The sequence below is a fragment of the Ambystoma mexicanum genome, chromosome 11 (assembly GCF_040938575.1).
Source record: "Ambystoma mexicanum isolate Mex_15411 chromosome 11, UKY_AmexF1_1, whole genome shotgun sequence".
Taxonomy (NCBI): domain Eukaryota; kingdom Metazoa; phylum Chordata; class Amphibia; order Caudata; family Ambystomatidae; genus Ambystoma; species Ambystoma mexicanum.
In genome coordinates this window covers 203,086,645-203,111,473 of record NC_090934.1, presented here as the reverse complement: position 1 = coordinate 203,111,473, position 24,829 = coordinate 203,086,645, and the positions used below count along the sequence as shown (strand labels likewise).

General features: G+C 47.2%; 1 protein-coding gene across 3 annotated transcripts in view; it reads right to left on the bottom strand.

Annotated features, from left to right (window-relative positions):
• CEP85 (centrosomal protein 85) overlaps positions 1–24,829 on the bottom strand; it is a 509,807-nt gene that overhangs the window by 85,586 nt on the left and 399,392 nt on the right. The gene's annotated exons all lie outside the window — the stretch shown is intronic.

The window sequence follows — 24,829 nt, the reverse complement described above, 5'->3', positions numbered from 1 at the left end:
CACCAGGGAGGGGGCCAATCTTAACAGAATTACGGAGGGGAATGGCCTGGCTTGGGTGGGGGGGAGGGAGTTATTTCTCCTTGAGACTGTCCTCCACAAAGTCCTGCTTGGGTACCGCTTGAGTAGTGATTTGAAAGTGATCTGCTGCCTTCCTTAAAATGGCATTGAAGGCCATTTGCTCGTCTACAGGCGAGGCCTGGCGAGCTGGGGTGGACGGAGGAGAATCCAGGCACAGAACCATCAGTGTCCAGATCTTGTGGGGGGGAGGGGGGGGAAGGAGCGTCCATGGGTTCGTCTCCACTTTCTGGGTTTCTTCCAAATTGTCCGTGGCATCCGCCTGGCTGGTCCTCATTGTAGCCCTGCAGGAAGGAAGGTTCTTCATCTTCACTGTAAATGTCCTGATAGGTGTCCATCTGGACGATGTCTTCGTGATGGACGGGGACCGAGGGCTGATCTTCTTGGAACTGTGAAGCCAATTTAAGATTAGGTTCTCCACGAGATCTTTTCGGGGGAAGGATGTTCAGAAAAATTGATAATTTTCTCAAGACGATCCATGCACCCTTCAAATTTCGCCCTTGTTCACCTAGAGGAACCAGAAGGGCCTACGGGTGGAAAAACGTCATCTTCTGCCCCTTAACGCTGGAATTTGTCACTCAGGGTGTTGGAAAGAGGCTCCCGACGGTCTTCGTAGGACGCGAGAATCGGGGCACCATGGCATATCTATAGATTTGCCCGCGGCCTGCCCCATGTTTTCCGATGGAGTAGTTATCAGCCCAACCGCCGAAGTGATTCTTGCGAAACTGTGTTCAATCACCGCCGAATCGGTGTGAGTTAGTGGGTCCGAAGGTCTATTTGTAGATTTACCACCTACCGGGGCGTTAGAGGGCCTAGCAGTAGGTTTCTAGCCTTGAGGCGTAGTCACAGATTGTGGGCCTACCAGGCCTTTAGGGACCGTCGGAGCATCGAACGTCCACGCTTCGACGTGTAAACCTGATTTAGGGGTAGCGCCCTGGGTTGTTTTGGAATGCCCAGTCGCAAAACAATGCTGCTGATGTGGGGAAGGCTGCTGATCTGAACGATCAGAGGAATCCGCCGATATTTGACGGCCATGCTGGCGCTTTCACCTTTTCCGACGTACCCGTCGAAATTGGTGGAGGGGTTGTGTGTATAGTGTGATGCGTTCCTTGTACGCCCCTGTCGCCGGGTGTTGTACCTGAAGCAAGACTAGCGTGAGCCCGATAAGGGTTGGGGATGGGGCGCGGCACTAGAAGTGTCCGCCTCGAGGTCTATAACATCCACAAGAAACGGATGTTTGGTCATCAGAGGTGCCCCTGCCACTTTCGCTGGGTGTGGCAGGTGGGGGAAAAGGGTTCCGCCCGCGACATACCATACGCGGCCCACCGCTTTACACTGGACTCCTTAAGGGTCTTAGGCCAAAGGAGTTTATAAGCCGCACACCGCTTCTCGTCATGATCTAAGGTGAGACAAGAATTACACTTTTTGTGCTCGTCCTTCTACGGGTATCTGACCCTACACTTAGGACAGAACATAAATGAAGTCCTTTCCATAGCGAAATGCGCAAAAGATGACCAGACCTAGAGGGCGAAGAGGGGGAAAGAGGAAAGACATAACGAAGATATGGCCACCCCAACCCCACTATCCCTACTGTGAAGGCCAGCCACGTGGATGCTTCAGCCGCCGGATCTTAGGTGCCGAAATCCACAGCGGTAGATAAATCCGACAGTCTTCGTCGAAGTCGTTTCTGCCGTCAAAGTGACTTAAAGGGGGAATAACCGACAAGTCGTTTTAAGAAAAACAATGTCTCTTATGTAAGAGCTCTGCTATAGGGCGACCAGTTATCTGGGTGGAAAAAAACAATCTGAGGGACCTCGGCGTGTGAGGGATTTTGGGTACACTACACGTCACGATAGGGATAGTGTTACAGACAAGCCTATGCCAATGTCACCTTTCGGTCCCCGAAAGACAAGATGCAATACTCCGCGGTTACCACTGGATGTTGGACCATATGCACAGCATGTGATTCTAAGCACATTAACAAGCATCAGAAGGGAGTTTTTAGAATTCTCCTAGTCATCTTTCTTGTGCCGCTTCCCTTCATCCATTTTGTGAGTGGCCCCAGAACCCTTGTGAGTGGCCCTGTTGGCAACCCACAAGTCAGTAGTGTTTGCTAGCTTCTTGGGATCAATGTCTTTAGAGTCAGCCAAGTGCAGTCTCAGCTCAGAAGAGCAGGCATCAAAAATAGATTCTAACAAAAACAGATCTCATTCCTTCAAAGTAGTTACTTTGTAACCGGAGGACAGGGCTTGCTGTGACTTCAGCCCGACCGGTAAGTGGAATGAGCCTTGCGAAAAGTCGGATGGCTCTAGTCTGTTTAAACTATGTCTTTCCTTCCTTAGGTGGTGAAGGTCTTGAGGATGGCGAGGCGCTGCTGAGGTGAGTAAGAGCACGGAGCGCAATGCTAGTTGGTTTCCTTCGCACTAACCAATGTTCGTTTATTTTGTGTCCTTTTAGGTGCCGCAGTAACCCAGCGTGGAAGCGAGCCGAGGAGATTAGCTGCGGTGAGTAAGCACGATGTGCAGCGTCTCAAATGTATTTTGCGTTAACCCGATTTGTCTTTTCCATCTTTCAGATCGGCGGAATGCTCCGGAACAGATGTCCGATCAGCAGGAATTCAGGTAAGGAACCAACTCTCCTTGTAGATTCGAGAGAGTTAAGGTATTTCTGAATGCTTATTAATGCTCTTCTGTTCTTCTCCCTTTTCGTAGGCGCGGCGTGCCGTGATGAAGATGACAGTGCCGGTGGAATCTGCAAGACTGAGAAAGAGCTGGGCAGAAGCTGGATGCTCTTCAAGGTGAGTATTGTTAATGATGTTCTTGCAGGAGCGGTGGCGCGGAAGAAAGAAGTAGGCCTTTTTGAGAGAGATCAGAGCACGGTGAGTGTCACGCTGCAGGTGCAGAGAAACACAAAGCGTGTTTCTTGTGCCGGGCGCAGTTTAAATAGTCTGTGGGTATCCCAGGTATCCCTGGGCTGAGCCACACCCAAAAGGCTAGATTGCTCATTCAGTTCAGGGAACTGAATAACATGGGTGCATCCATTTGCCCATAATACATTGCACATCCAATGTTAAATGGATCTTAGGGCTATGTGTGAGATTGGTGCCAAAGGCGCCAAGTCTGAGTCGAATAGGTCTCTGGGGAGATGGAGAGGCCCTTTGAGGCCAACTAGGTGATTGTGGCCTGGCTCCAGCACAATATGCCAGAGGGCTGGGGCAGGAATCGTGACACGCAGACAGGTAGCCCAAGGGGTACCATCAGTCGTTGAGGGTCCTAGACCTCTTAAGGTACTGGTAAGGAGTTTTCCCAAATCTAGCTATCAAAGCTAGCTTCACATTGTAATACTCCAATCTTTCAATTTCCCCCACCTCCATTACAACATCAGTTTTAACCTGGGGGAGCCTAGACAAAAGCCAAGGAATCAGCCGATTCCCTGTGTAACCCTGAATCCCATAGTTCTACTCAAAAGCACCCAACCAATCCAAAAACATCATGTTTCACATCATACATACTCACTGCTTCTTTGGGCCTGCAAGGCCTCTTTGGATTGGTAGACCTAGAGGACTCTGGGATAGAAATGTTTTCAAGAGACAATTTCTTCATTTCAAGAGAATGTTGCATTTCTTGTTCCGAGTTTGAGGTCTTGATGTTTGGTTGCAGCCTGGATTTGTAATCTTTTGAATTCTAACTCAAGCCTCTCAAGAGACAAATTCTGGACTCTGTAATCAACCTTGTGGGGTCTCAGTGGATACAAGTTGAGGCAAAGGGGCAGGCTGCGGCATAGAGGGTCTCTCTACCTGAGACTCCTCTGACTCTAAAACGTTAGACTCTGAATGATCATCCTCATCATTCTTCACATTTCCTGGTTTAGTAGGTGTTGCAGACCTACTACCCAAACTTTGATTATCCAACAATCTTGTAATCAATTCTTTTTTAATTTCCTATAACTGGGAGATTCCTGACCTTACACATTTCTTTCAGATGTTATACTGTTAAAATGATCAGGGCTTCCTGCTTGAAGTCATCCATATTTGGCATGTTACAATTGCTATTGTAGTGAAGCTTAGCCTTGTGAAGGTGTTTAGTTGAACAACAATTAGAGCAATTTTTCAATGTAACAACTCTACAATAGATCCCACCACTGCCACCAGTGTTGGGTAAAGATTTGGGGTAGTACCCTTAAGGTACACTACAACAACCTTACCCAAGTCTGAACTACACAGGTTGGTAGTGTGGTCTAGCAGCCAGGCCCATCTCAAAAGGGGTCAATGAGAGCAGTAGTGGAGTTAGAGATTCACAGTGACAAGTATTCAAATAAACACTGATACTCAAGGTTTCTTGATAAAACAATGATACATTTATTTACCTGTCATTTAACAAGCCTTCTTCAAAAGGGAGCAGCATAAAAGCAACACTCACACTTCAGAAATACACACTCCTAGGTTTCTCAGATTCAGTAAAGACCTATTGGAGATGGCACACACAATTCCTACACCCTCGGGTGACTTTTAGGGTACTGTGGACATTAATATATTACTGTTGCATTAAGAGTAGGCTTAGAGATTGTCAAAAGAAAGGTTTTTAGAACAAACAAGAGATCACAAATATTCTTTAAAGCAGGCACATACCTTTGTATCTCCAATGCAGAGTAAGTTAACCCCTTCCTGGAAGGATAGGTGCAACACAATAACAGGAGAGAAAAGCCATTCAGTGAACCAGGCCAATGTCAATGGGCAAAAGTCTGTGGCTGAAGTACTTCTTGAAGGTGATTAAAAGTCTTTGCAAAGTTTTTAGAAGTCTTTGGTGAAGAAAGAACAATGAAACGAAGGACCACAAGCCGGGAGATTTGTGAAGTAGAAGCTACAAGCAAATCTACAATGAGAGGCAAGTTCTCTCAGACTTTAAAGTACCTTTAGGTTGAAGAAAAATGCAGCAGATGACCTTCGTTTCTGTGCAGCTCTGCTGATCTTGGTGTTCCTGGGCCTCAGTCGTGGGGACAAGAGGGAGGACTGCTGCACCAAAACGGGACGGTCACCAACGGCAACCGACAAACTTCAAACTTATGGCTCTTCGGTGTTTCAGCTCCTCGGGTCGACAGCAAATTGCACCACCATGGTTTCTGACTGTCTAGATGGGCTTTCCTTGCTTCTAGGGTCCGGGACTCGGCTGAGGGGGCTCAGGCTCGGTCAGTCTTGCTTCCTGGGAGTCCAGAGGATCTTCCTGGAGCTCTTGGCCAACTTAAAAGCAACACACAAACTGGTATTCCTCTCCCTGGTTATTCGGTTCCAGCAGCAACTGCAATGGAAATTCAACCAGCTCTGAGAAGGATGTTCAGGTGGCTCACTTTGGAGTTGGATTGGTCCCAGCAACTCAAGGTAAGAAGTAGTCTTCGCAGGGCTGCTCTGTCAACATGAGATTCAGCACAGCAGCAGGGCTTCACCGGGAAAACCAACGGTCAAGGAGTTGCAGCAAGCGTCCTCTTCAAGCTCTTCAGATTCCTTTGTCCAGTCGTCGACTCTGCCTTCCAAAACAAAAAGCCTTGCCTTTCATGCAGCTCGCTCCCATTAATTCAAGCCTAGCTGTCAGTCACCCAGCAGGGTGGCTGTCCTTGCCGGACAGCCAGCCAACCAATCACCTAGGAGTGCATTCCCGTTACCTAGGAGTCTAAGCACAGCGAGTTTTGGCACCTCCCTCGCTTCCTGCCCGCATCAGACACTATGGAGCTAGAGGCGGGTTTCACTCGTGAAGCCCGCCAAAGACGAAATGACAAAGGGACCAAACCTGGTAGGCGCGCAAAGTAAATCCCAAGAAGGACAAAAACAACAAGAAATGGCGAAAAAAGCAGCTCGGGCCATTTTGAAATTGAAATTAACCATTGTACTCGGCCTGGCAACATTTCAGATACTGCAAGAGCTAAGACACAGATAAGTGTCATGGCCATTGGGCAAGGGCCCAGTTCTTCCTCAACCTCAGAGTCCAAATGGACCCAATCCTGGCGCCTCTGGCGCCAGGCTCATAGAAAAGTGTGCTATGCACACTCTGTGCCTAAGGCGTGTCCTTAGTACATCATTGGGAGGCACATGCAAGAATCTATGGGGGGGGGGGCAAGGTGGAGCCACAAGGCAGGGCCAAAGGAGGGGCCAGAGCCAGCCTATTTAAGGCCAGCCCAACCACATGCCCCCACTTCGCGTTATTCTGCTTTGCAGCATGACGCTTACTGCTGTTCCTCAGCTCAGTTCCTGTTACTCCACCTCTGAAGACCATTTTACCTGAAGCCAGCAACTCCATCGCGGAGGGCGCAATTTACCAGATATCAGCCGCTCCATCGTTGTGCGCGCACCCTACCTGCTTTCCATCGGAGTCTTTCCTTACCCAATCCGGACGTCCAGCGACATGGGAGCTCCTCTTCATCTTCGCGGTATCTTCATACAAGGCCGCAGAACGGCCTTCGAGCATCCAGACTCTGCTCCACACCGCCAGACCGCTCCTGCAAGGGAAAAAGCACACAACAGGTTAGAAATCTTATAAATAACAAACACTTGGCCGCTCCATACCCGAGTTTAGAACTCCATTATTACGGCCAACTTACCTGCTGATGTGAGCTCCATCATCCTAGGGAATCCCCGGAACCACTCCACAATTCTGTTCTACCATCTTCACACCTATTAGGAAGAAAAGAGACATTGCAATAATTATTTTATTACTTCCAATCAAGGCAAAAGACTCCCTGCCAAAGACATAATAAAAGAATAATCATAAAAGACTTACCTTCCAAGTGGATTGGACGCCGCAGATCTGGATCGCCACTTCCTCTGGCCAGTTAAGCAACTAGATCCACTCTACGCGCCCCTGCTGAAGGAAGCAGGATGGAGAGCTCAGCATTACAAAACAGGTGGGATTGCATGGGAAAACTCTTGCACACTACATTTTCGCACTGAAGGGTCGAGGGTATTCGCGACACACCCACACCATTCTCATTGCCTCTCATCTTCTCCCAGGGGCAAGACCAGCATCCAGAAAAACCTACACCGCAGCAGCTGGGGAAGATAGCCGACACAGGGGAGCCAAGTCGAGGGAGGGCTCCAACCATGCCCCAAAGCCCCCGCAGAGACCAGGTGAGCGTAACAATAAGGAAGGGATGGGAAGAGTGGGAAGGAAATGGAAAGACTGGCGACTACCGTACTAGGCCTGATGACATTTCTGATAGAGCCGGAGAAAAACAAAAGGTGAGGGAGAGGGGTGCAGAAAGGGAGGGGAGTAACAACAAGCGACTATCGTACTAGGCCTGTTGACATTTTAGATAGTACCGGAGGGGGGGTGGGGAGGAACAAGTAAGGGGAGGGGAGCACAGACTAGGTTGCTATCATACTTGGTCCAGGGACAATTCTGATAGAGTAAGTGCATAGAGGGGAGGAGATGGGAAAAGGGAGGAGGAGATAGGAAAAGGGGGAGGAGAGAACAGAGTAAGCAGTCAAAAAGAGTGGAGAAGCAAGAGGGGAGAGAGATTACAATTGCAGAAGTCAGTAGTAACACAATGTTGCAAGCCAGGATACAAAATGAAGATGGGAACAGCATGATTCAGACGGTGATGGTGAGACCAGAATACATGACAGGGGGTCCAGCCGGGGTGGGGATGGCCTGTGGTGACTGAGGGAGTAAATATGTTGGTGCATGCTTACCTGCTGTTTGAGCAGAGGTTTGGGCCCTAGGTCCTTCTGGTCTGAACAGGAATTGCCCTTTTCTTTGTCTGCCCAACAGGTCCAAACAGGAATTGCCCCTTTGTCTCCGCTTCGGACGTCCGGGTGAGACACCCTTGATCTAAGAGTGAAGAGCACGAAGGATGAAGCAGGGCTAAGAAGGTGGGCGGGGCTTAGGCCAGGTGACCTAGATCCACTTGCACCTACTCCCCACCTGTAAAGGAAAAGGAGGCTGGAGGGCTCCGTAAGTAGGGAAAAAGAGCGGCAAACCCGGGAAGGCACCAGGCGGGCAGGGCTTAAGCCAGGTGACCTAGATCCACTTGCACCTGCTCCCAATCTGCAAAGGAAGAGAGGCTGGAACGCTTGCGAAATAGCATAAACTTTATAAAAAAAATTTCAAATGAATGCTGGTGTGGAAGAAAAAGGAACTAGGGTACATATTTGGTAGGAGTGCCAAAAAATTAAATCCTATTGGGGAAAAAAAATCAATGAAGCTATGTATGAGATAATTTGGCCTCCAGATATGAAGAGGCATGTGAGAGTCGATGCTGCTTTTGGGCGATGTTTTGGACATTTTAACAGTAAAGAAAAAAAGGAAAGCATATACGATGCCATCAGTGGCCCCACGGTCACTCCTAGCGCAAAAATTGAAACAATTTGAGTCTCCAACAGAACAGTGCTTAACAAAAATCTTGAGTGGGTCACCTATGTATTTATTACTAGGGGAACACAAGAATTTCAAGTAGTATTGGGATTTTGTGTTGGACTTTCTGCATAAAGACCTTTGTGAGAACTGGTGCCCGCAAAGGATATGGAGAATGTACTTAATTAAAAAGCATACTATCTGGATTGTAAATAATATTTATACTGGAGAGGTAGCTGTCCGGGAGGGTGGGAGGTTTGGTAAAAAGGGTGTGTGGTGTTCCAGGGTTTTTGGGGAGGGGAACTATACTCATTTCATTGTGTTTCTGCATTTATAAAAATGAAAATGCCAATAAAATTAATATTTTAAAAAAGAACAAAATAAAGTACTTTTTAGAGCACTATAAGAAGAAAGTGCCCTATTTTGCAAACTGCACTACTTGCGGGGTCATCGAGGGGGAGAGGATGACAAGATAATCTCTAAATTCCTGAAAACCGTCTCGGGAATGGGGAGAACACCAAGAGTGGAAGGCCAGAAGGAAGATGTACACATAGAAAAGTCAGAAAGGGGATCCCACCACCAGAACTTCCATTTTGCCCTCATTCGGCTTAAGCCAGTATTCATTCATCTACCCCCCCCCCACTGCATACAGGCACTCCCAACCACAAGGACGCCCAACCTGGTTCAGATCTAAATCGCATCAGAATCTCGGCGTTTTCGGCGTAGGAGTAAAAGTCTGAAGCCATGGGAGCAGATGAGGCAAACCAGCTGCTGAACATAGATATTAAAAAAGCATGGGGGACAAGGCAGAGCCCAGAGGGACACCACATGATAGTTCACAGGGGGAGAAAAGGAAGGTAGAGTCAGATACTGACTCAGTTAGGAATGAGGTGAACCAGTCCAGGACGTGCCCGCAGATGCCTGCTGTTACTAGCCGGGACCGCAGGATGGAGTGGTCAACAGTGTTGAAGGCAGCAGACAGATCTAGAAGGATCAGGGCCCCAACACCACCCTGGTCAACCAGCACGGACAGATAGTCAGCCACAGACACCAGGACTCCTTTTCGCCCCGGCCAAAAACCATACTGATAGGAGTCAAAGAATGTAGAGGTTTCCAGGAAGGAAGAAGAGGGGCCGCCAGGGATCAAACAGCTTCATAAAGAAAGGAAGACGAGAAATAGGGCAAAGGTTAGCCTGCACCAGTGACTGTTTCTTCAGGTGAGGGGTAACAGTCGCCCGTTTCAGTCAGGGTCTATTCCAACTTCGGTGACCCACGAAATCATGCTTGTCAATTATTTTAACAGTGGCCAGTGGAATCTGATCCAAGGGAGCAGCAGACTTATGTCGGGAGACTGCATTCAAAACCTCAAAACCTCGTTAATCGACAATTCTGGGAACCGAGTCCACACGGTCATAGTGGTGCATGAAGCCTTCAGAGAAGGAAAAATAGCCCTAAACAGGCTACCGGCAGAGATGGTCTTCCGAATATCTGCAACCTTAGCAAGGAAACAAAAAAAAAAATATTTAAAAATCAGAGTCAAGTATTGCTTGGGTCGGAAGAACCCCAGGAGAAAAACGGGTAGTGAAACGGGAGCAATTTTACCATAGAAAATTCTGGTTGAGAGCCTGCTCAACCTTATGTGTAAAAAAGATTTGTCTGGCAGTCTGAATATCTGGATCTATGTGATGACTGCGACCCCCAGAGTTCCAACACCCGAAAATGCCAACTTTTTTTCAAACCCCCTTTACACCACATAGATGAACAAGTTAGTTACCAAACTGGTAATATTCTTTCGATGGGATGTTCCTCCGACGAATTCCTTATCTTTGATAGGATCCATTACAGCTTGCTGGCCCCAGACATTTTTTCTCAGTAGAGGGCGTGCGCGTCGACGTCCCTCGAGACGCTGTCCCTCGAGAGCCTCCGTATCGGCGCCGACATCACCCTGAGTATAAGTAGACTAGCGCAGCGTCCGTTGCTCAGTTCCGTTTTGGAGTTCAGTTTTGCTTTGCATGAATTGGTTAGTAACCTTGAAGGAGCGTAAGCTGTAACTACAAGGGAAGTTTTACTGCGGGGATGAATGGGAGGGGCGATAAAGAATACGTCAGAGGAACATCCCATCGAAAGAACGTTACCAGTTTGGTAAGTAACCTGTTCTTCGAAGGGATTGTGTCCTCCAATGATTTTCTCATCTTTGATAGACTCCCATAGCAGTAGTATAAGAGGAGGCGGGAGTAAAAATTAAATGTTTCCTTTTAAAGATGAACAAAATGCAACACAGCTTTTCCAAATGTCTCCTGGCTAGAGGAGGCATCAAGGCTGTAGAATTTGGTAAAAGTGTGTGCGGACGAGCATGTGGCAGCCGCATATATGTACTTAATCGGAACCCCTCTTTGGAGCGCCGAAGCAGCTGCGATACCCTTGGTTGAATGAGCCCTAAGATGTTGAGGGGGCTCTTTCCCCACCAATTTATAGCATTCTATAATGGTTAAAATAATCCATCTTGAAATGGTTTTTGTAATTGGCAACCCTAGATTGTGCCCTGCATATCTAACCAACAATTAGTCTGCTTGTCTGATTCTTGCCAGTCTGTTAATGTAAAAGCTTAAGGCACGCCTTGGATCCAGCCTGTGTAATCTCTCTTCCTCTTTTCCTGGATGGGGAGGAGGATAGAACGAGGGTAAAGTTATTTTCTGAGTAATGTGGAATTCAGAGACCACCTTTGGGAGAAAATTAGGCTTCACTTGTAAAACAACCTTGTCTTTATGAATGATTGTATGAGGAGGTTTGCAAGATAGAGCTTGTAATTCGTTCATTCTTCTGGCGGACGTTAGAGCCACTAGGAAGACTGTTTTAAGAGTGAGAAATCTTAATGAACAGGAATGAAGTGGTTCAAAAGGAGTACCCATCAGATATTTTAAGACTAGATTTAGGTCGCACAATGGAACTTGAAAAGGCTTTGGGGGATAAACATTAGTTAATCCTTTCAGAAATTGGATTACCAAGGGTCATTTGAAATATGAAGGCTCCTCAGCAGTACGCTTAAAGATTGACAGCGCTGCGAGAAAGCCCTTGATCATACCAACTTGAGGACCTGACTTTGCTAAGTAAAGCAAGAAAGATAACACCATCGGTGTACTACATGAAAAGGGTTCAATATTCTTTTCTCTACACCAGCTGCAGCGGTATAAATTCTTTGTTGCTGGCCTTCTGGCTGAAAGCAACACCTCCATGACGTCATCCGGTTGATCCCAATCCTTGTATCTCAACCATCAGAAACCAGGTGTGAAGGTGGAGTGTTCAGATATCCGGATGGAGAACCTGACCTCCCTTCTGCAAGAAAAGATCCTCTCTTTGCGGAAGATGAATTGGAGGACAGATTGACATGTCTAGACGATCTGGGTACCATGTTCTCCTGGCCCAATCTGGGGCAATTAGGAGCATGGGTTTCCGGAATCTTCTCAACCTCCTGATCATTTTAGGAATGAAGGGGACTAGAGGAAATGCGTATAGAAGTGGATAAGCCCAGTCCACTACAAGTGCGTCCCCTAGAGCTCCTCTCGGGGGAAATTCCCTTGAGCAATACTGATTGCACTTCCTGTTGATGCTGGTGGCGAACAGACCCACTTGAGGGGTTCCCCAAAGGGCAAAGATCTCTTGAAGGACTTCCTGAGCTAGTTCCCACTCGTAAGACTGCTCTGCCTGCTCACAGCGTCCACTGTCAAGTTCTTCTCTCCGGCTAGGTGAACTGCCGATAGAGAGATTCCTTCTTGAATTGCCCAAAACCAAAGCTGCATTGCCTCTGCATTTGTATTTGTATTTTATTTATTTGTATAGTGCACCAGGCCCAGGGGCAACCGGGCGCATCCCTTAGTTACAACATAAGAAAAACAGACAGAACCATAATTACAAAGTTTACAAGTATAATACAGAATTTACAGGTATAATAGCAATGAGAGGACAAGTAGATTATATATACATGTACAAATTAAGCAGAGAACCCAGAGCTAAATGTCCTGGGCGGCCAGCCAGGTTTTCGTAAGGTGTTTGAATCTCGGGAATGAGGGTTCTGCTCTAAGCTCATTAGGAAGCGTGTTCCAGAGTTTAGCTGCCAAGATAGGGAAGCTAATTCCACCTGATCTTTGGAGATTGAAACGTGGAACCTCAAGGCAGTTTAAATGAGCCATTCTGCGTGGTCTAATGGAGTTGTGGAGGGCAAATCGGTTGGCCAGGTAGCAGGGAGCTTGGTTATGAAGGCATTTGTGGGCAAGAGCCAGGGTTTTCAGGGAGATACGGTGTGGGAGTGAGAGCCAGCAAATATTGCGTCTGGTGTCGGTTATGTGTTGGCCCCTGGGAATGTTGAGGGCAGCTCTAATCGCATTGTTTTGGACAATTTGTAACTTGCTTAGGTTGCAGCAATTGGTGCCTAGGTACAGTGCATTGCAGTAATCAATCTTGGATAATACAAGAGTTCTAGCCAGGGTGACAATCGGTTGTGGAGAGGAAAGGGCGACAGGCTGTAATAAGCTTGCAGGTATATGCCGCTGCGGAAGTGACCGAGTTAGTTGGTCTGGTCAGGGTTAGGGTCGAGTCAATGTAGATCCCTAGGGTTTTTGTGTCCTTGGGGGTTGGGATAATATTCCCATCGATGATGAAGGACTTGAACGCAGGGTCGAGTTTGGTAAGTTTTTGTGGCGAACGAAGAATACGGAGCTCAGTCTTCATCATTAAGACAGAGTCCATGTTGAGCCATCCACGCCTGGATGACCTGGTAGATGACATTGATAGCGAGGGAGTCAGCCGTGTAGTCACCTGAGATAGGGATTAGTATCTGGGTGTCGTCGACGTAATTGGTGTAAATGACACCCAGATAGTCCAAGATATCAAAGAGAGGTTTGGTGAACACGTTATACAACGTGGTTGAAACAAAAGATCCTTGTGGCACGCCACAGGAGACAGGTGCAGGTGGTGGGGCGGCTGCTAGTGGAGAGAACACGCGCATAATCTATTGTCTTAAAAGGAGCTAATCCAGGTTGTAGCTTTATCGGAGAAGTGTGCAGCTGATTTAAGATGGTGGCAGAGGATTTTATGATTGACAAGATCAAAGGCCGCCGAGAGGCCCAAGAGGAGTAAGAGAGCAAGATTCCCCTTGTCTTTTAGAACTTCAATCTGTGTTTTTAAATCTATGAGGGCAGTTTCAGTGCCGTGTCGTAGCCGGAACCAAGATTGCCCAAGTCCCAAGAGTGTTAGATTCAAGGTAATCTGGAATTTGTAGATATGCTGCACAGTCGAGGATTTTTAGTAAAAACGGGACTGTGGTGATTGGCCTGTAGTTTGTGGGTATACTAGCGTGCAGGGTAGGTTTTTTCAATAGGGGGATGACCCACGCCTCCTTTAGATTGTCAGGTACGATCCCAGAGCTAAAGGAAGAGTTGATGAGCGTAGTAACGAATGGCGCTAGGTCATGAGCTGCTTCCTTGATTATAGGTGCCGGGCAGAGGTCGCCTTGGGAATTGGTCGGTTTAAGGCTGGTGATTATCTTTTCCACTTCGGAAATGGAGTGGAGAGAAGCTAAAAGGAGTCAGAGTCTGGGATGGGGTTGTTTAGGGTGGGGATAGGGTTGGGTTGGATTGTAGGCTTGATTGTTATTGATTTTAATTTGGAGGGTGGCAATCTTGCCGATGAGGGCCTCTTGCATTTTGGTACACCAAGTGCTATCTTTGATGCAAGTGTCTGGTGCAGTGACAGGGGTTTCAAGTTCTTTTAGGATTCTAAACAATTCTTTGGTGTTGGATTTGGCTTGTTCGATAAGTTTATTGCAAGTGTCTTTTTTAGCCTGGAATATGGATTCCTTGCAGTTAAGGGTGGCCAGGAGGAGGCACGATTTGTGGGCTGCGGACTGGTTGCTTTTCCAATGTGATTCCGCAATTCGTTTTTCTTCGCGCAGGGTTCTGAGCTGAGGTGTGAACCAAGAATTCAGGTGGGCTTGAGGTTTGGGTTTTCTCAGTTTGGATGGGGCGATGATATCTAAGGCTTTTTGCATAGCGAGGTTAAAGGTGTCAACCATAGTCGTGGGCAGTGACCCTACGCCGCTTCTTTTGTTGAGGTAGTGCATGGCCACTGTGTTGTCCGTCATTATCAGGACATTCTTTCCCTGTTCCGATGGCAGAAAAGCTTTCAGCGCTAGTCTGATCGTCTCAGCACCAGTAGGCTGATGTGCAGTCTGGACTCGGATGGAGACCAATAACCACTGATGGGCAAGTCGTTGGCATGGGCTCCCCACCCTGTGAGTGAAGCATCCATGACTACTGTTACTTCCGGCCAGGGTTGCCAAAACTGTTCTCCTTTTAAGATGTTCTCCCGACAGGCCCACCAATGAAGGTCTTGAGCTACTCTGTCCGGGACTTGTAGGAGATCTGCCATTTTTCTTGAGAATTCTGACCATGGGTCCTTAGCGCCCACTGAAGGGATCTCATTCTCAGGCAAGCCTCTGGCACTAGGAAGATGCAGGATGCCATGAGACCGAGCAACCTCAAAAAGTCAAAGGCTGGTAGGCATTGGGCATTTTGAAACCTGGTGACCATCTGTAGAATATCTTGAGCCCTCACTTCTGGTGGCGAGGCTTTTCCCAGGGATGTGTCCAGGACTGCTCCAATGAACTGGAGCCTCTGTGTTGGTATCATCTGTGACTTCAAGTTGAGGGAGAAGCCCAGCTTGTGAAGGAAGTGGCAAACCCAATCTAGATGGATCTGAGCTTGTTCCGAGGATACTGCTCTGATCAACCAGTCGTCCAGGTAGGGGTAGACGCGAATCCCTTCCCTCAGACTTGCAGCCACAACCGACATTAGCTTGGTAAAGAACCTCGGGCGGAGGTCAGCCCAAATGGCAGAACTCTAAATTGATAATGAGAGTTGCCAATTGCGAACCTCAGGTATTTCCTATGTTTGAGATGGATTGGCACATGGAAATAAGCATCCTGAAGGTCTGGAGATACCAACCAGTCCTAAAGCTGGAGGGCCTGAAGGATCTGAGAAAGGGTTACCATCTTGAACTGGTCTTTCCTGAGGAATTTGTTCAATTCTTACAAGTCCAAGATTGGTCTCAGTCCTCAGTCTTTCTTCGGTACTAGAAAGTAGGGGTAATACCAACCCTTGTTCCTCTCCACTACAGGTACCGGTTCTATGGCACTTTTCTCCAGCAGGTCTGAAATCTCCTGCATAAGGAGCGGATCTGGAAGCTTCAAAGAGTTGTTCCCTGGTGGATGACTGAGGAAAGTGTAGGAAAGGCCGGCGGTAACCTTGGGCAACTGTCTCCAATGTCCAAGCATCTGACGTAATAGCCTGCCATTCCGCCAGATGTTGAGTTAACCTGCCCCCTACTGGTGTCTTGTGAGGGGAGACCTCAGAGGGGTTTAGAAGCAGCTGACAGATGCTGAGGGTAAAGTAGCACCTGCTGATGCCGATTTTGTACCTTTACCCCGTCCACCACGGGAGAATCGTCTCTGGCCCCTTTGAGCTGGCTGTCCTCTGCCTTTTCTGAATGCGGAGTAAAAATGAAACGACTTGCCCCTCCAGGATGTACCTGAGGGGCGATTTGGAGTTTGCGGATTCCAGCCCCAATGGATTTCGCTGCTGCTTTGGATGTTTGCAATTTCTCCAGGCTGTCATCAGCCTTCTTTCCAAATAGAAAGTGCTGTCAAAGGGCATATTTAGAAGTCTGGCTTGCACATCTGGAGAAAACCCAGATTTCCGCAACCACGCAAACCTGCGGATTGTGGTACTTGCCGTCATGGCCCTGCTGATACTGTCAGCTGAGTCAATGCCTGTTTGAAGGGACTCACACATTGCATCCTTTCCATCCCCGATGAGGTTTAAGAATGCTTCCCGTTCTTCTCCTTCTGGGAGACAGTCAGATGCAGATGAAGCACACTCCCAAATTGTGTGGCTGAATCTTGCTAGCGTGCAAGTGGCGTTGATGGATTTCAGCGCCATATTACATGCTGAAAAGACTTTTTGACATGGCGTTAAATCTTTTATCATCTCGGTCTTGTGGAATGGTAGGGTATGCTGACTTACTGTTTGATGAAGTTGCTGCCTGCACAACTAAACCCTACAGAGTTGGATGCTTGCTTAGATATTCAGGATCTGAAGCGGATACTCATTTAGCAGAGCTATTTACTGCAGGGATAACTTCAGTAGTTTCCAAATTTGCAGATATTTTTCTTTGCAGAGCAGCATGAAAAGGAACAGGGTCTTCCTGGGGTCCTCTATCCAAAAGATCAATAAGGTCATCTTGCTGAAAAGGAGTAGGTGTAGTTCACCCCATAAACGCAATTATTCTAGCCATAAGGGCCCTGTGAGGTATCTCAGCATGTTCTCCAGGGTCTGGTTTAGCATACTCTACTTCTGGATAAGTATCTATACCACTTGCCTCATGCAGAGACTACTGAAGATCTTTTAACCTATTTTCTTCAGAGATTAATTCCTCTGGAATGGGTATTGTAGTCCTTTGCAGACCAAAAGGTCTCATGGTCAGAGTCCTCCCCTTCCTCATATATGGAAGACAAGGCTCTAAAGTAAATCAGACCTAGGATATGGAGTAAAACCCATTTCTAGAGAAGGAGCCAAATTTGTTGTTACTGCCTGAGAAAACGTGATTGTCGACGTGGACGTCATAAGCTTTGACATTCCTGAAAAGGGCGTTGAAAAAGGCCTTGATGAACCAGAGAGGACCGGAATCCTACTCAGCGCTGTCAAGATTGTCGATGGCACTCTCGACATCAAGGTCGGGGCTTTCGACATCTCTGCCTGTGATGTAGTGGCTGTTCTAGGCCTGTCTTTCATCGGGGTCGAAGACGGCGCCGATGAAACAGATTTATGCGAAGGTTCCTTCGACAGAGGCGTCGATGATGCAGATTTGAGAGTCGAAAGAATCTGCGATGACGACGTGGCATTAGTGCCTTTGTTTGAGGGTTCATGGCGCTCTAGAGTATTTTTACTCGCCATGTTCAACAACTCGCAGCATTTTGATTTTTTGGGTCCTTCACCCAGGGTATCACCCTTAGACGTCTCCGAGGGGGTCGAGGCAGCTTTCTTGAAGACGCTAAGCATTTTCTTGCGGAATTATTCCCACTTAGCCGAAGAGCGGTGTTTCTTGGGGCAGGTGACCCTTTCTGGGGAACTAGAGGAAGAAGGAGATCTAGGACACCTCTTTTTGGAGTGTCTTGATCTCGAAGAATGATGGGAACCGCTTCGAGATCTCGAATGGAAGTGTTTTTGACGAGGATGAGACAAATGCCTTGAGTCAGCCGAAGAAACTTTTGAAGGGGTAGAAGTTTTAAAAGCCTTACCTCTTTCTAACTTCTCTTTACGATCCTTCAAGGCTTTCGCTGTCATGGACATACAGTCCTCACACTCTGAACAGTGAAGCTCCGATCGCAGGCCCCACAAACAGATCCTGTGAGGATTGGTTAAAGCCATTTCTTTCCACATTCGCAACATTTCTTGAAACCGGTCCGTGGAGTCGATAGTTCGGATGAAGATGCCATCGTGTAGAACCAAATATCTTCGAAGAATAAGGTTTTTATATGAAGAAAACGAACCGAGCGTTACTTTTTCGATACACACGAAGCGCGGAAAAACGTAACTGAGCAACGGACGCTGCGCGAGTCCACTTATACTCAGGGTGACGTTGGCACAGATACGGAGGCTGTTGAGGGACACTGTCTCGAGGGACATCGACATGCAGCGCCCTCTACTGAGAGAAAATCTGAGGCCAGCAAGCTGGAATGGATTATATCAAAGATAAGGAATATGTCGGAGGACATAATCCCTTCGAAATGCAGAATTTCAGCCATCGGAATTCTAAGGGCGACATTTTGGCCCATTACCGAATATCTTGATATTATTTAGCAAGCTGTCAGAATATTACTTTCTCTGTGGGGTTGTAGGAACAGATATTTGCGCTCCGCCTGCCTCACTTGCGGTTGATTAACTTTAAATTGGTCAGTAAACCAAGGCGGGGAGGGACGCCTCAGAGCCTGGATGAGTTTAAGGGAAGCTACCCGATTGGCCACCTCACTTAAAATTAAAATAAGTGAGGGAGAACAGATTAGTTACTGCAGAGCCCCTACATCGATCCAAAATCAGGGACAACAGCTGATGATGCACAGTGTGCCAATTACATCTCCAGAAGGTTGCGGGGCAGATTTGGCAGATACTACACGCCCCAATATTCTAAAGGGTAGGAGGTTTTCATCTGACCAAAGCACCCTTTTTCCTAAGCGGATGGAATACTGGCTACGGATGAGAAAATAAGTTCAAGTATGGCACCTAGAACATGAGCAGGTTCACATACAAATTGGTATAACCCCAGATCCAGCATAGCCTCACAGAATTGGGCTAATGCTGGCACCTGAGGAGTGTTGAACCTCATTAAAATCTCCCAACACTAACATGTATGTGACCGGCAGGCGATATACGATCAAACATATGCCAAGAGACTGATATCGATACTGTGAAACAGTGCTTCCATCCTCAACTTGTGATTCAAAAGGAATCAGGCAGAATTGAAGAACCGTACTAAATATGACAGCTAGACCCCCATGCGGATGAGGGGAGATCTGGTCCAAGTGCATAATACTATAGCCATCCGGAACAGAATGAGAGATCGCCAGAGTGGATGTTTCAGTCAACCACGCCTCAGTCATAAAAGCCACGTCCAGAAGAGTTTCTGCAAAGAGCTTGTGTACAAATAAAGCATGCTCTACCAATGAGCGAGAATCTATCAATTAAACAGTCAATAGAGAGTCATCATGTAGGTTAGTATCACTAATAAACCCCATAGTACTAAAATGGTTTGTCAATGTACCTGGAGGAAATTAATCTAGCAGCGCTTGCCTCGAAAAACATTTTACATCCAGGCCTACCATGCCAGTCCAAATTCCAGACGGGCCCAGACAGGCTTAACTTTGGCACAACTTCAGCGCAACAGGCACGTTCCCACTGCGCTGTCTGTTTAGTCCACCCATATATGCAGGCCGTTTATTACCGGTGACAATCTGGTCCCACTGCTAATGAGCAGTGAGGACAGACTGCCCCTAGTGTCCGTGTGCGGCAAGAAACCAAAGAAAGACCTGTACAACCAAGCACAAGCCTCAGTGTACAATTGAGACCAGGCACCAGCTGCCAGTTACTGGCATACAAGGAGGGCAGTAATTAAAACATGAAGCAAGTTAAAATAAATTAAAATGCCAATATATATTCGCTACGAGGTAGCATGAGTACAAGTAAGTGGCGCCCAGTCTCACGCTGCAACCAGGGTTATGAACCGATGCTTGAAAGGAAAAACTGAGCCAACTTGAGTACAATTATAAATAAAAAGATAAAAAGCACAGCGGCAAGGCCATACGTTGCAAATCCCCATAGTCCTCTTCCTTGTCCCAATATCCAAGTGGTGTGAATGAATCGAAGTGTGCATAACTCCCAGTTGCCTTCTCCTCAAGCCAGTCTTAAAGGAATAGGATTGTGGGACAGTTTGTGTGTGTGAAAGAGTAAAAGACCAACAATAACCTACAAAGGCAGGGGGACGTAGGGTTCATTCTGACAAGGGAAAGTAGGATAACATGCCCTACCGATGGACCTCCTCTCCCCACTCCCCAAGGTCCCTCCACCCAAGTGATCCTCCCTCTCATATCAACCACCAGGGTCGGGATCCAAGAGCAATGGCCTTTCTTTGGCCACCTGAGAAGATGATCTAGGGGAGTAGAAGGGAGGATGCCCTCCGGTTCCTCACAATTCCCAAACAAAGTGTACTCTGAGCTGCTCCCTGTGGTGGGTACAGTTGGTCAGGGAAAAAAAAACAGCAGGGCACAATTAGTTCATGACATGTCAAAGTTAACCTTACTTGACTTCAAAGCAATCCGGCTTTAACCAAGGTGGTGCAGGCGCAGATTTGTTCAGCTCCGGGGGCCCTGAATGGACTAGCTGCCCACCCAAGTTGAAAGGAAGCGCAGTAAGGTGCCCCAAAAACCTACATGCTGCTCTGGATTAGAGTTCTGCAAGCCTGCCACTCCAGTGTCCTTTCCATGCACTTGTGCAGTCTTCTCACTCCACAGGCAAAAATCAGCCATACCTTCAGTGTCACATGGAGCAATAGTTACACAAGTCCCAGTATTGGGACTGCAGAAGCAGCTTGAGGCACTATCTTGAAGCTGTGTGGTGGCTAAACAAGCCCCAGTTCGGGGTCTAGGGGAGGGATCAAAGCCCAAGAGGGATTCCAAAGGCCACAACTCTGCCTTTCATTGTACCCTATCTCAACCGACAACTGTTATCCCGCTCTTCCCCTCACCGAGTCTCTTCCCATTAGGCGGGGGTGGGGAGTGCAATACAATTATACAAAGAAAGTTATGGAAAAGACTTAAAATCTAGCACAACTCCATCAAGGTAGATGGAAGAGCAGCAAAGCATAGACTTTAGGAGATATGGGGGTGTAATGATACAATGAGACAAAGCAAATCAGACAGGATGTATACAAATACTCTTCGGCCTGAGCACACACACCATGCAATAATAATTTATTTCTTATACAGCGCTACACACCCGTAGGTCTCAGAGTGCTGAAATAACACAAGACATGATCTCACTGAGTGATACTCAAATTATCGACCTCAAAAGAATGAAAGGCTGGGTTGACCTGGTAAGGATTCTACCCTGCCACAGCAGGCTGCACACAGATATCAGGGGCGAGCGCTTAGCTTGCCGTTCTTTCTGACCAGCAATGAAGATAAATAGCAAATAGTGCTGCCAAATCAACACTATACACCTGTTTACATTCACAAAGTGGTGACATAATAGAGGTCACCAATACTTTAAGACAGTTTCAAGTTACTTCATTAATAACAGGGAAAAACTTAAGAAAAAGAAAGTAATCAATACCAAAAGTAATTGAAATTCAGATAACACCAAGGACACAGAAAAAGCACTGGAAGCAATGATCCCTTCCCTTAAAATTAAGACCCTCTTTAAAATGTTCTTCCTCCGCTAAAGTAAGCAGGCCTGGTGCAGCGACAGTCAACATGCGACTAAACTCTTCCAATTAAGAAACAAAACGTTGTTCCAGAGATTGAGTCCTCTCCTAATGCAACCACTTCACAGGTATACCAAGGGTTGGTGGGTGGGAGATCATTGGCCACAACTCCTCGCAACCAGGCCAGAGAAGCATGGTCAGGACTTTGTGCTTGTACAACCCTATGGCTGGATGAGGGATGGAAACAGGAATGGAAGCTTGCCCTTCTTACTCCGACACCACTATACACCACCCTTAGGACTCCGATTATCTAGGCTCACTTCCATCATTGGCTCCTGGGCAGGGAATCCATCGACCATGGGTGCAATGGAGGTTTTTGGTGTGAGGATTGGATCTGGCTAAGCAAAGGATCTGAACTCCAGTGAAACCGTTTGATGCTTGGTGGGTGGACAACAGGCATCCTGAGATGCAGACCACCAGGAGTCTCAACAGGAGACTCCTTGGACATGATACCCGGGCAGCAGCAAAGAACGGCAGGCTCAGGAGCTGGCAGGAGACTCCTTTGGCCAAGAGACTACTCGAAAAAAGCTCCTCTCCAAGTAGGAGCAGCAGCAGCTGCAGGAGGACTGTTCTTAAGTCACAAGCTCGAAGACTAGTGAGTTCAAAGAAGAAAATCAGAACAGTGGCACTGTATTCAGCTAGTAATCCCATGGGATGGTTCCAGGAAACCAGAGGACAGGATTGGTCTACAAGGGTGCAGAATGGTAGATTCCACCCATCCAAGAGGCAAACCACTAAGGTCTGCAGGAGATGAATCCAGAGAGGCATGGCTTTATCTGGACTTACCAGGAGGCAATGGTGGATGTCTTCAAAAAGGTTGTCCTCTTGTCTTCGTTGAGCCACAAACACTGATCTGAAGAAAGGCTGCAGGATGTCTATCCTAAATTTGAGACAGGGTCGCCACCAGCGACCAATGAAAACGATTTGCACCATTTCAACTGGCAAGGGCTGTCCAAACCTGGATGGCTTATTGCCCCCACATCTGCCCAGAAGCAGACCATCACCCTGGATAGGGTGTAGTTTGGGACCAGGGAGTTAAAGCCCCACATGTGGCACTAAAGCACTGCCACTTTGTCGAGGGAAAGTCAAGGCATTGCTAGGGAAAGGGCTTTACCACATATGGCATATCTGGCCCTGAGAGGGCAGGAAGACCGCCAAATACAGAACACCCAAATTACAAGACAAAGTCTTGTGGCATAGCCTTATTTAGAATGCATGATACTCCAAAAGGCAGTATACAAATGCAAAAAAGCATATGAGAAAGTTAAAAACAGAAAAATATCGGCTGTTACCAGCCATCCTGGACACATCCAAGCAACCATAAAGTTACCCAAAACAAAAGAGAAAGGGATACAGATCTGTGCAGGGTAAAAAGACCAAGGATTTCAAAAAAATGGTGGACAGAGTCCCCCTGCACAGATAGCCATAAGGACTGATCCTTGCAGGCAAAATAGATCAGCTAAGCAAGGAAAGGTAAGCCAAAAGAATTTACTTTCAAAAGTTAGTTGGGCGATTATGGGTTGATCGAGGTCCACGGAGGGAAAGCAGCAAAACGAAAATCCTCAACATGCAGGAAAATGGAGATGTGCAAGTGTGCACTGGTAGCCAAAGGCAATTGTCAGGACTTTCCTTTTACTGCTTTCCTCCCATAGATGTCTAGGACACCCTGTCTCTGCTTTGTTTGAACTCCTGACCCGACTTTACCCCAGTTCACCAGAATAGATTGATTTCCCAAAATCCACCCCAAACGGTTGATTTTGGAAATCCTTCTTAACACCTTGGTACATTTGTTAAGGAGAATTCTCAAAAATGTGCTAATTCCCTTCACCTTAGAGACCCCCCAGTAACTTTTCTGGATTTTGAGGACTTGGTTTTTTACCTGGAAAGAGTGTGAGCCTTAACCCCCACTCATGTATTTTGATGCATGTTTTACTCTTGTGTTCTTTGATTATGGAGTTTTAAGAAAACTCTGTATGCATCTTTTCATGTGTGTTACACAGCACCCCCAGTACATTGACACAGGGATGTCCCTTTAGACTTCCCAAAGGTTTAAATACCATCTCTGGGATAAACTACTGTTTCCCAGAGAATGTAATGTTAAATTGACTTTACTAGTCTTAAATTCCTAGACCCAGCACACACTATCTTTCTATGGAGTGCTGGAGGGGCTACATAGTGTCTAGAAACTCATGTACCAGTCAAATGCTACCCTTTTTTATCGAAATGGCTGGTGGCAGTGGTTTTACAACAAACTACCATGATTTTCGCAGGAGCCATGTTTTTCAAGATGGCACCTTAAGCCCCTTTGTTTAAACATGTCGCGGTCTTTTTTCACCATTTCTTTTTGGAAAGGTCCTTGTAGTGTTTATCTCTGTGCGTCAAACCAGGATTGGTCCCTTTGTTTCTATGCCTTTGATGAGCTTCAGGACTGAAGACCGCCTCTGGCATCTGAGTGTCGGGGGTGGGCAGGAAGTGAGGGAGGTGCCCGAAACTCCCTGTGCTTAGTCTCATAGGAGACCCAAATGCACTCTGGCGTGATTGGCTGGCTGACTGTCCGGCAAGGACAGCCACCCTGCTGGGTAAGTGGGAGCTAGGCTCGAATGAATGGGAGAAAGGAGAATCTCTTGGACTGGAAAGCAGAGTCGACCACTGGAACGAAAGAACCAAAGACGAGCTGGAAGATGATGGCTGCTGCAACTCCTAAACCGTTGCTTTGCCTGGTGAAGACCTGCTGCCGGTCTGAATTGCCAAGTTCATCTCGACAGAGAAGCCCCTTCAAGGACGACTTCTTCCTTTGAGTTGGTCGGACCAATCAACTCGTAAGCCACCTGGATACCATTCTAGAAGATGGTTAGGATTAACCAGGGAAAAGGACACCAGCTTGTGTGCTTGAATTACAGCTACTCGAACTGAAGTGACTTCATTTTGTCAGCGTTTTCCGACGATCCTGCGCAGTGCAGTAGTCCAGACGTCCTCCCTCTTGTCCCCATGACTGAGGCTCAGGAACAGTGAGATCTGCAGGAACTGCCAGGAACCAACGTCTTCAGCTGCATCTTTTGCTTCATACTAAGGTACTGCGCCAACTCGATTGAGAGAACGCCTCTCGTGCAGTGAAAGTTTGTGAAACTTTCACGACTTACAGGACTAATCAGCTTGTGACCCAACATATGATTCTTTTTCGTACAAACTACTTCTGAGAACTTTTGCAAAGATTTTACCGTTTACTGCAAGAACTGCTCTTTCCTATCCAAGACACTAGTCCATTGACTTTGGCCTAGGCCTATTGAACTGAATCGAGTCCTCTAGTGAACTAAAACTACTTGAACTGC